The sequence below is a fragment of the Entelurus aequoreus genome, linkage group LG15, assembly GCF_033978785.1.
Source record: "Entelurus aequoreus isolate RoL-2023_Sb linkage group LG15, RoL_Eaeq_v1.1, whole genome shotgun sequence".
Classification (NCBI taxonomy): domain Eukaryota; kingdom Metazoa; phylum Chordata; class Actinopteri; order Syngnathiformes; family Syngnathidae; genus Entelurus; species Entelurus aequoreus.
In genome coordinates, this window is record NC_084745.1 from 37,551,839 (window position 1) to 37,560,358 (window position 8,520).

Sequence of the window (8,520 nt, forward strand, 5' to 3'; positions counted from 1 at the left end):
AATGCATCACACAATTCCAGTTGTTTCATTACAGCACGTCCAAAAAGGAGTAGGAAGAAGCAGAGTTGATTTAATCCTACCCCTTTTCATACCATAGCCATGTTATCCAATTTCCTGGTTATCTGTAACATAACAATGAACAAATAAATAATAAATACATAATATACCATAGTAAGCAAACAGATATACAGATACATAAATAATCTTTGTCTCAATAAAAAAGAAAAAAGAAAAAAAAAAAGGTTCAAAATGTTCATCATAATTCTTGTTCTGTGTACTTTGTAAAAACTTGTAGTTTGAACAGTCTCTTAAACTGAATCATTGGTGCATTGTTTGATTTCTTTGGTTAATCTGTGCATAATTTAATTCAACATACTGATATACTAAAGGTTTTAAGTGTTGAACCAGCATACAAATGTTTTAAATTAGATTTTCCTCTAAGGTGTATTTCTCCTCTTTTGTTGAGAAGAATTGTTGTACATTATTGGCTAGTAGGTTATAGTTTGCTTTATACATAATTTTAGCTGTTTGCAAATGCACCAAATCGTTGAATTTCAATAATTGTGATGTAATGAATAAAGGGTTTGTATGTTCTCTGTATCCAACATTATGTATAATTCTAATTGATCTTTTTTGTAACACGTTAGTGAATTTGTAGTTGTTTCCCCATATTTCTGCACAATAACTCAGATATGGTAACAATATGAAGGGATTTTTGGTCTAGAACATGTTTTGCTTTATTCATTATTGATGTATTTCTTGCTACTTTGTTGTATATTTTTGACATGAAATTTTCAATTCATTTTATCATCTATTATTACACCCAAAAATGTGTTTTATTTGACCCTTTCAATATTTACTCCGTCTATCTGTATTTGTGTTTGACTTTCCCTTCTACTGTTACCAAATAGCATAATTTTAGTCTTACTGAGATTCAAAGATAGTCTGTTTTTGTCAAACCATCTTTTTAATTTGTTGTGATTTGAACACATGCATATTGATGTATTATTACCAGTAAAATATAAATGTATTTATTTATGTAATTTATTATAGGAATATTCTATTAGGCGTGCAGTGTTGAGTTGTCCATGCACAGTCATGTGACAAAAAAAAAGTTTTTTCAAGTGATTGGAAGAAGAAAAGGAAAAAGAGGGGTAAATTTGTTTAAAGAAGGAGGGTTGCATGGAGTTAAGGAGGGAGGAGTCAAGCGGGGGAAGGAGCAGCTGGAGTCCCACACTTCACCCTCTCTTCTCCTTGCGGGGGGAAAAACGCGCATTAAAAAAAAACATACAAAAAAACGCCACAACGGTGTGACGTGCACTCTTTCTTTCTTTTTTTTTTTTTTTTTTAGTAGCGCGCGGTCGTCGTCACTTGTGTGGCGGACTTGATACTTGCTAGTCCGACGGCCCTTGAAGGCAGCAAAGTGCGAGAAAGAAGAAGAAGAAGAAGAAGAAGAAGAAGAAGGAGAGGAGGACAAACTCTGACCGCGCCGTTTGGGAGTTGCAGCGTGGAGAAAGAAGAAGGAAAAGTCTTCCAGGACATCTCCAGAGGCGCAACTGGAAGAAAGACCCCCCCAAAAGTGAGTCACGCCTATTCCTTGTGCATTTACACACTTTTTTGGGAGTAAGTTTTGGAACGGCGTGAAGTCCTCGGTCAAGCAATTTCATGGAAAAGTTGAGTTGGAGTGAAAAAAACACGCGTAATTAATGTTGTGTAACCATGTTTTAGAACACGTAGTCGTGTAATAAGTGTAGGACAGAATACAACTTTTTGGACGCACACTGAGTGGGAAACGTGTGTGTGTGTGTGTGTAAAGTTGTGGGGGGCACACGTGTGATCATATTTCACTCTGTGTGTGTGTGTGTGTGTGTGTTGTTTCTGACTTGTTGAAACCGTTAACAAGAAGATACACACACGCACACACACACACACACACACTCAAAATTGTCTGTGCACTCTTAAGCACGTGGCTTGACCTTTGACCTCAAGCATTCAGGTGTAATTATTACTTGCATCACTGCCTTTATTTTTTAAGTTCACATGTGCCGCTTCAATTATCAGTGGTCAATCAATCAATCAATCATTATCAGTGGTAATTATTTTAAACTTGTTATATGACTTTATTGGACAAAAAACACAAAAGGAGAAGTAGGCTACAATTATTTAAAAATGCCAACATTTAGACGTCATGTTTTTATTCTTGATGGAGGCGGGTGGAAGTTTGTGTTGATTTTTGCTGGTCGGGCCACATGAAAAAAAAAAAAAAAGCGACTTCCACATGTGGAGATATTTGTTTGAAAGTGCTCGCCAGCTGTTCCACATTTGATCTGCTCGGCCGCTCTCGGGTTTCATCATGCCAGGGTTCCAGTCCTTCTCTTTTTCACGCTCGGAAAATTAGGCACGGCTGAGGAGAAGCCGCCACAAAAAATATTTTAAAAAATCTATATTTTTGATGGTGTTTCAGTCATAATTATCCTGGCTATAGAGGTAGTTATTATTAAATGTATACAATTTTATGCTGTGAAAATATTCTGTTTTTAGACCACTCTGTGTGTGAGAATATTATGTAATTATAGTAAGGCCTCATATACAGAAAAAATAAACCCCAATAATAAATGTTTAATAAATGAAAGTGTAATGTACACAATTATTATATTATAATATATATATATATATATATATATATATATATATATACAAATTCATAAAAATAATATTTCCCCCTGTAGTAAGTTTAATTTACTTAATTAAATTAATTATTAAGTATTGCATTAATTTAGCCCACTTATTTATTTAAGCTGTCATACATTTTTTGTAGTATTGCAATAAGATGTAATAGTAATAAATATAGCAGAAATATGTGTTTTATTTAAGGGCAGGAGTCAAGGGTATTGGTGTAAAACAGGTGCACCTTTACCAACAAAAAAAGGACTTTGTCTCGTTAAGATGGTGATGAATGCAGCAGCGTTTAAGATGCTAATCTGCAGGAATGAAGAAGAAGAAGAAGATGTATATGCGGCGAGGAGCGGTCCGGAAAATGCGAACATCCGGCGGGTATTCCAGATAGTGCTGTTTATCTCAACTTTTTAAGTCCCAAATTATGCAAGAGTTACGCTTGCTCGCCGCACCCGTGACCCTCTGACCCTGCAGAATAGAAGCTGTCATGTTAATGCGAGGAGGTGACATTCTATTAGCTTTTTGAGCTATGGCCTCTCCTCCTTTTTTAACACGCACACACACACGCACACACACACACACATACACACACACACACACACACACCGTGTCCTCAGGCCTTTTTCCCCACCCCTTGGAAGAATACCTGCTATCAAGTTTGTATGCCCTAATGAGCTGTGTTGTGGTGCTAATAGCAGCCCTCAAAAGAGGTGCGAGAGCTTGTGTGTTGTGAAGGAAGTTGACTTTCCTTTAAGATAATTTGCTGTTTGGCTGTCAGGACATGTCGCCTCGGCTCGGCTTGTTTGTTTATAAAACGCCAGCTTCAGCCTGGCTGATGGAAAGTTTTCAACCAGGAGCTTCCTGACAGTAGAATATTAATGTGGAAAGGAGAGGTTGGAAGGGGGGTCTGGTGCAGGAGGAGAAAGTTGGCGATGGCGAGCTATAACGTGAAAACGTCCGGATACATTTGCGTGCGTGCGGAGACGAGAAGGAAGGGGCGCAGGAGGGCTCCTCCTTGGCCCGCTAATCCCCAGGCCCAGCCATCCCTTCAGGGCATGCTTCAGATCTGGCTCTGCGGCGCTCCGTGCGGACCAGCCATCTCCGACGGCCGATTTAATATGCTATGTGTTCCCGCTCTTGCGCCCCCCCTCTCCTCCACCATCATTGTCCCAGTGCGGGACCCCCGACTACCCCCCCTCACCCGCACCCCCGCCTTTTGCTTCAAGGAGCCTGCTAAAGGCACCTTTCAAGCCGGGTGATGTCTTTGGATAAGGCGTATGGCGATATTCTGTCATTATAGATGTGTGCCGTGCATATTCAGGACCTGACTTTATCTCCTTTCTTGATCTGAGGCCGAGACGCCAGCGCTTTCATAATGTGCCTGAAGAAACTACAGGACTCGGTAACACACCAGGGCCTTAAAAATTGAAATTTTGATCCACAGACTTGTCCATCAGTGAACTTTGCAAGTAGGATTCACGCAACATTACTGAAAAAAATATTTTCATCTACGCAGTTTTTTAACATAAGTATGGCTAACTAATCAACCAGCAAACAAGCTAAAAAGAGGTACAAGTGTGTACAAGCTGACGTTAGCTTCTTCAAACTTTAATGTGTTTCTCATAATCTATCCAGGTTGCTGATGTCAACTCAAATTTGCATAGTTGGCCGTGACGCTTGTGAGCAAAAAACGTCAAAAGAAAAGCAAATGAATACTTTCGTGTTGGAGTTTCAAAAAGACCAGAAAATTCTGAATATTTTTTTAGCTCGTCAGAAAATCTAGAGGGGTCTGATCGCTCTCTAAGTTGGTAACACTGATCCCTACTGCTACGCCCTCTTATTCTCTGTCAGACCAGATGCTTATGCTTTTTTTGTACATTTAAAACACTTCCTTAGGTCTACATCAGTGTTTTTCAAACACTGTAGTGTGCCGTGAGATATTGTCTGGTGTGCCATGGGAGATTATGTAATTTCACCTAATTGCGTTAAAAATATTTTTTGCAAACCAGTAATTATAATCCGCAAATGTGCCGTTGTTGAGTGTCTGAGCTGTCTAGAGCTCGGCATAGTAACTGTGTTATACTCTTCCATATCAATGGGTGGCAGCAGGTAGCTAATTGCTTTGTAGATGGTTTGTCGTGATCACAACATGCAGACGACAGCGGGAGGCAGTGTGCAGGTAAAAAGGTGTCTAATGCTTAAACCAAAAATAAACAAAAGGTGAGTGCCCCTAAAAAAAGGCATCAAAGCTTAGGGAAGGCTATGCAGAACTAAACTACAACTGAACTGGCAACAAGGTAAACAAAAACAGAATGCTGGACGACAGCAAAAACTAACTGTGGAGCAGAGATGGCGTCCACAAAGTACATCCGAACATGACATGACAATCAACAATGTCCACACAGAGAAGGATAGCAACAACTGAAATAGTCTTGATTGCTAAAACAAAGCAGGTGCGAGGAATAGTGCTCAATGTAAGACATAAAACTTCTACAGGAAAATACGAACAAAACAGGAAAAGCCACCAAAATAGAAGCGCAAGACAAGAACTAAAACACTACACACAGGAAAACACCAAAGAATTCAAAATAAGTCACGGCGTGATGTGACAGGTCGTGACAGTACACCTACTTTGAGACAAGAGCTATATAGATGCATGCTTGGGTATGGTTTAAATTCATAACCAATGACTGTTTATTGTCAATATCGAGTTTAATTTTTTAATGATTTCTGCTGGTGATGTGCCTCCGGATTTTTTCAATTAAAAAAATGTGCCTTGGCTCAAAAAAGGTTGAAAAACAGTGGTCTACATCAGTGGTCCCCAACCACCGGGCCGCGACCCGGTACCGGTCGATTGGTGCCGGGCCGAACAAAAAAAAAAAAAAAAAAAATTTTTTTATTTTATTAAATCAACATAAAAACACAAGATACACTTACAATTAGTGCACCAACCCAAAAAACCTCCCTCCCCCATTTACACTCATTCACACTCCTTCGCACAAAAGGTTTGTTTCTTTCTGTTATTAATATTTCTGGTTCCTACATTATATATCAATATAGATCAATACAGTCTGCAGGGATACAGTCCGTAAGCACACATGACTGTATTTTTTTATGACAAAAACAAAAAAAATAATTTTCTATGTACTAGATTAGTCTGGTTTGCCAAATAGTTGCTTCTATTTTCACAGCTACATGTGAAGTTGTAGTTTTTTTATGATCTTATCTCTAATGTGGCTGTTGCCCATACGCAGTGTGCCTCTCGTACACTAGGGGGCGATTGTGGTCATTTCAGCTTGTTTAGCTATGTTAGAATGTAGAAACAGCAGTAGAAGAGAATGCTACATGCTAATAAGCTAGTGCTAGTAACTTTAAAGCTACGGATCTAACAGATAAGTACAACTTTCCATGTTTTAATGTGTTTAAATGACACTTGTGGTTATTGGGATCCTCAGAGATATACAAAAAGATTGCTTTTTTAGTCAACGGTTTTAGGAGGTTTCTCAGTTCAGCGGTTCTCACGTAATGTCACATAACTAAAGTGTCTTCTTTGGGAACATTCTGGTAATTATTAAACAAGTAGGTTTCTATTTTATCATATACTTAAAAAATACAGACCTATTTCAGCCTCCCATAGCAGTACTTTGTGCTCGTTTGATTGGTGAAATGGTTTCAAACGTCACTCAAGCTTACTTTGGATTGGCGAAACAGAGTCACGTGACAGTGCCTGCCGGAAGCAAGGTCACTGACATAAGGATACGTCTTTGCAAGCCATAATCGATAATTTTACACAATTATGATATAAATAATACGATCAGAATATAATGATAGTAATACGATCAGAATGAAACTCTATGTAACGGAGTTAAAGTTGCGTTTCTTCTCAGAAATACGCAAGTAAAAGTAAAAAGTATGTTGCATTAAAACTAATCTGACAAATTCAATTTATCCAAAAAGTTACTTAAGTAAATGTAACAGAGTAAATATAGCGCATGACTACCCACCTCTGTCGTTACATCCCTAGTTAAGAGGCAGAGCTACGATGTGGTAACGAGGGGATGCATTCATTATAATGTTTTTATGAGTTAGAATGAACACGTAGCGCCAAAATCTATTTACCGTATTTTGCGGACTATAAGGCGCACTTAAAATCCTTTTTTCCCTCTCAAAACTCTACAATGCGCCTAATAACCCGGTGCGCCTAATGTACGAAATAATTCTGGTTTTGTTCACCGACCTCGAAGCAATTTTATTTGGTACATGGTCTAATGATATGTGTGACCAGTAGATGGCAATCAAACATAAGAGATACGTGGTAAGAGGTATGAGTGCAATATCACTGAAGTAAACAACACAAACATTTTATATGTTCCATTGAAAATACAGAACATTACACACGGCGCTCAAAAATCTATCAAAATATTTTAGTACGACTTTGGTAAGCTATGAAGCCGCTCCGCTTGGTGGATTGTCGGCGCAGTAAACATACAAGTATTATTAAGGTGTGTGTATAAGGTAAGACATATCTGGCGTTTTGTTTCGCAATATTATGCAAAAGCAACTTTTCTTACCTTCTGATACCTGCTGTTCTGTATTTGGGATCTTTACAGTCCGTGCCAAGTACGTAGTTGATGGGCTTCTTCTTTTTCTGTATCTTCTTGTTATGGGACATTCATTCTCCGCTGATGCCATTTCTAATATAAAGTAGTGTAAAGTTCTTACTTATATCTGTCAGTAAACTCAGCATGAAAGCGCTAAAAACATACTGGTGTAGTGAGTTTACATTATTCACCCAAGGAACTTTAGTTATTAGAGTTCCGGTCGGACGGTTTTTCAAGGGACACATTTCCGGCCTCGTTGTTGTTTCCGGATGAGGAGATGTTGCTCCGTTATTGATTTAAGTAAAGTCTGAATGTCATTAAAACAGTTAGCTCCATCGTTTGACACTTCTTCCACTCCCGTCCTTGCACGCTACACCGCTACAACAAAGATGACGGGCGAAGACGCTGCCGAAGGTAAGCCACGTAAATAAGACCGCCCACAAAACGGCGCATCCGGAAGCCACTGTCAGAAAGCGGCTTGAAGATGATCTGTAAAACATAATCTATGCAACATTTTGACCAAAGAACTACCATTACATGTTATGTTATGTATACCACAAGGAAGTGTTTTACATTTAGAAAAAAGTCATAATAATATGACTGCTTTAATGCGCCCAATAATCCGGTGCACCTTTTATATGAAAAAAGATCGAAAATAGACCATTCATCGGCAGTGCGCCTTATAATCCGGTGCGCCCTTTGGTCCGGAAAATACGGTAAATAAATATACGAAGTTGGTAGAGTGGCCGTGCCAGCAATCGGAGGGTTGCTGGTTACTGGGGTTCAATCCCCACCTTCTACCATCCTAGTCACGTCCGTTGTGTCCTTGGGCAAGACACTTCACCCTTGCTCCTGATGGGTGCTGGTTAGCGCCTTGCATGGCAACTCCCTCCATCAGTGTGTGAATGGGTGAATGTGGAAATACTGTCAAAGCGCTTTGAGTACCTTGAAGGTAGAAAAGCGCTATGCAAGTATAACCCATTTATCATTTATTTAAATTCTGAGAATGTATTCAAGTCTGTACTGAGGTTGTCAAGTCTGTTGGATCCAAATATTTGGTCCAGTTTTTACATATTTTTGTGAATTATATTTATATAGCGCTTTTCTCAAGTGACTCAAAGCGCTTTACATTGTGAAACCCATTATCTAAGTTACATTTTGAAACCAGTGTGGGTGGCACTGGGAGGAGGTGGGTAAAGTGTCTTGCTCAAGGACACATTGGCAGTGACTAGGATGGCGGAAG

The 8,520-nt window shown here is 39.0% G+C and overlaps 1 protein-coding gene across 2 annotated transcripts in view; it reads left to right on the top strand.

Annotated features, from left to right (window-relative positions):
• The first annotated feature begins 1,208 nt into the window (after window positions 1–1,208).
• Window positions 1,209–8,520, top strand: part of gli3 (GLI family zinc finger 3) — a 164,502-nt gene continuing 157,190 nt past the window's right edge. For both annotated transcript variants that reach the window (XM_062021461.1, XM_062021462.1), the window contains exon 1: window positions 1,209–1,579. The gene's annotated coding sequence lies outside the window, so the exon portion shown is untranslated. The remainder of the gene's footprint in view (window positions 1,580–8,520) is intronic.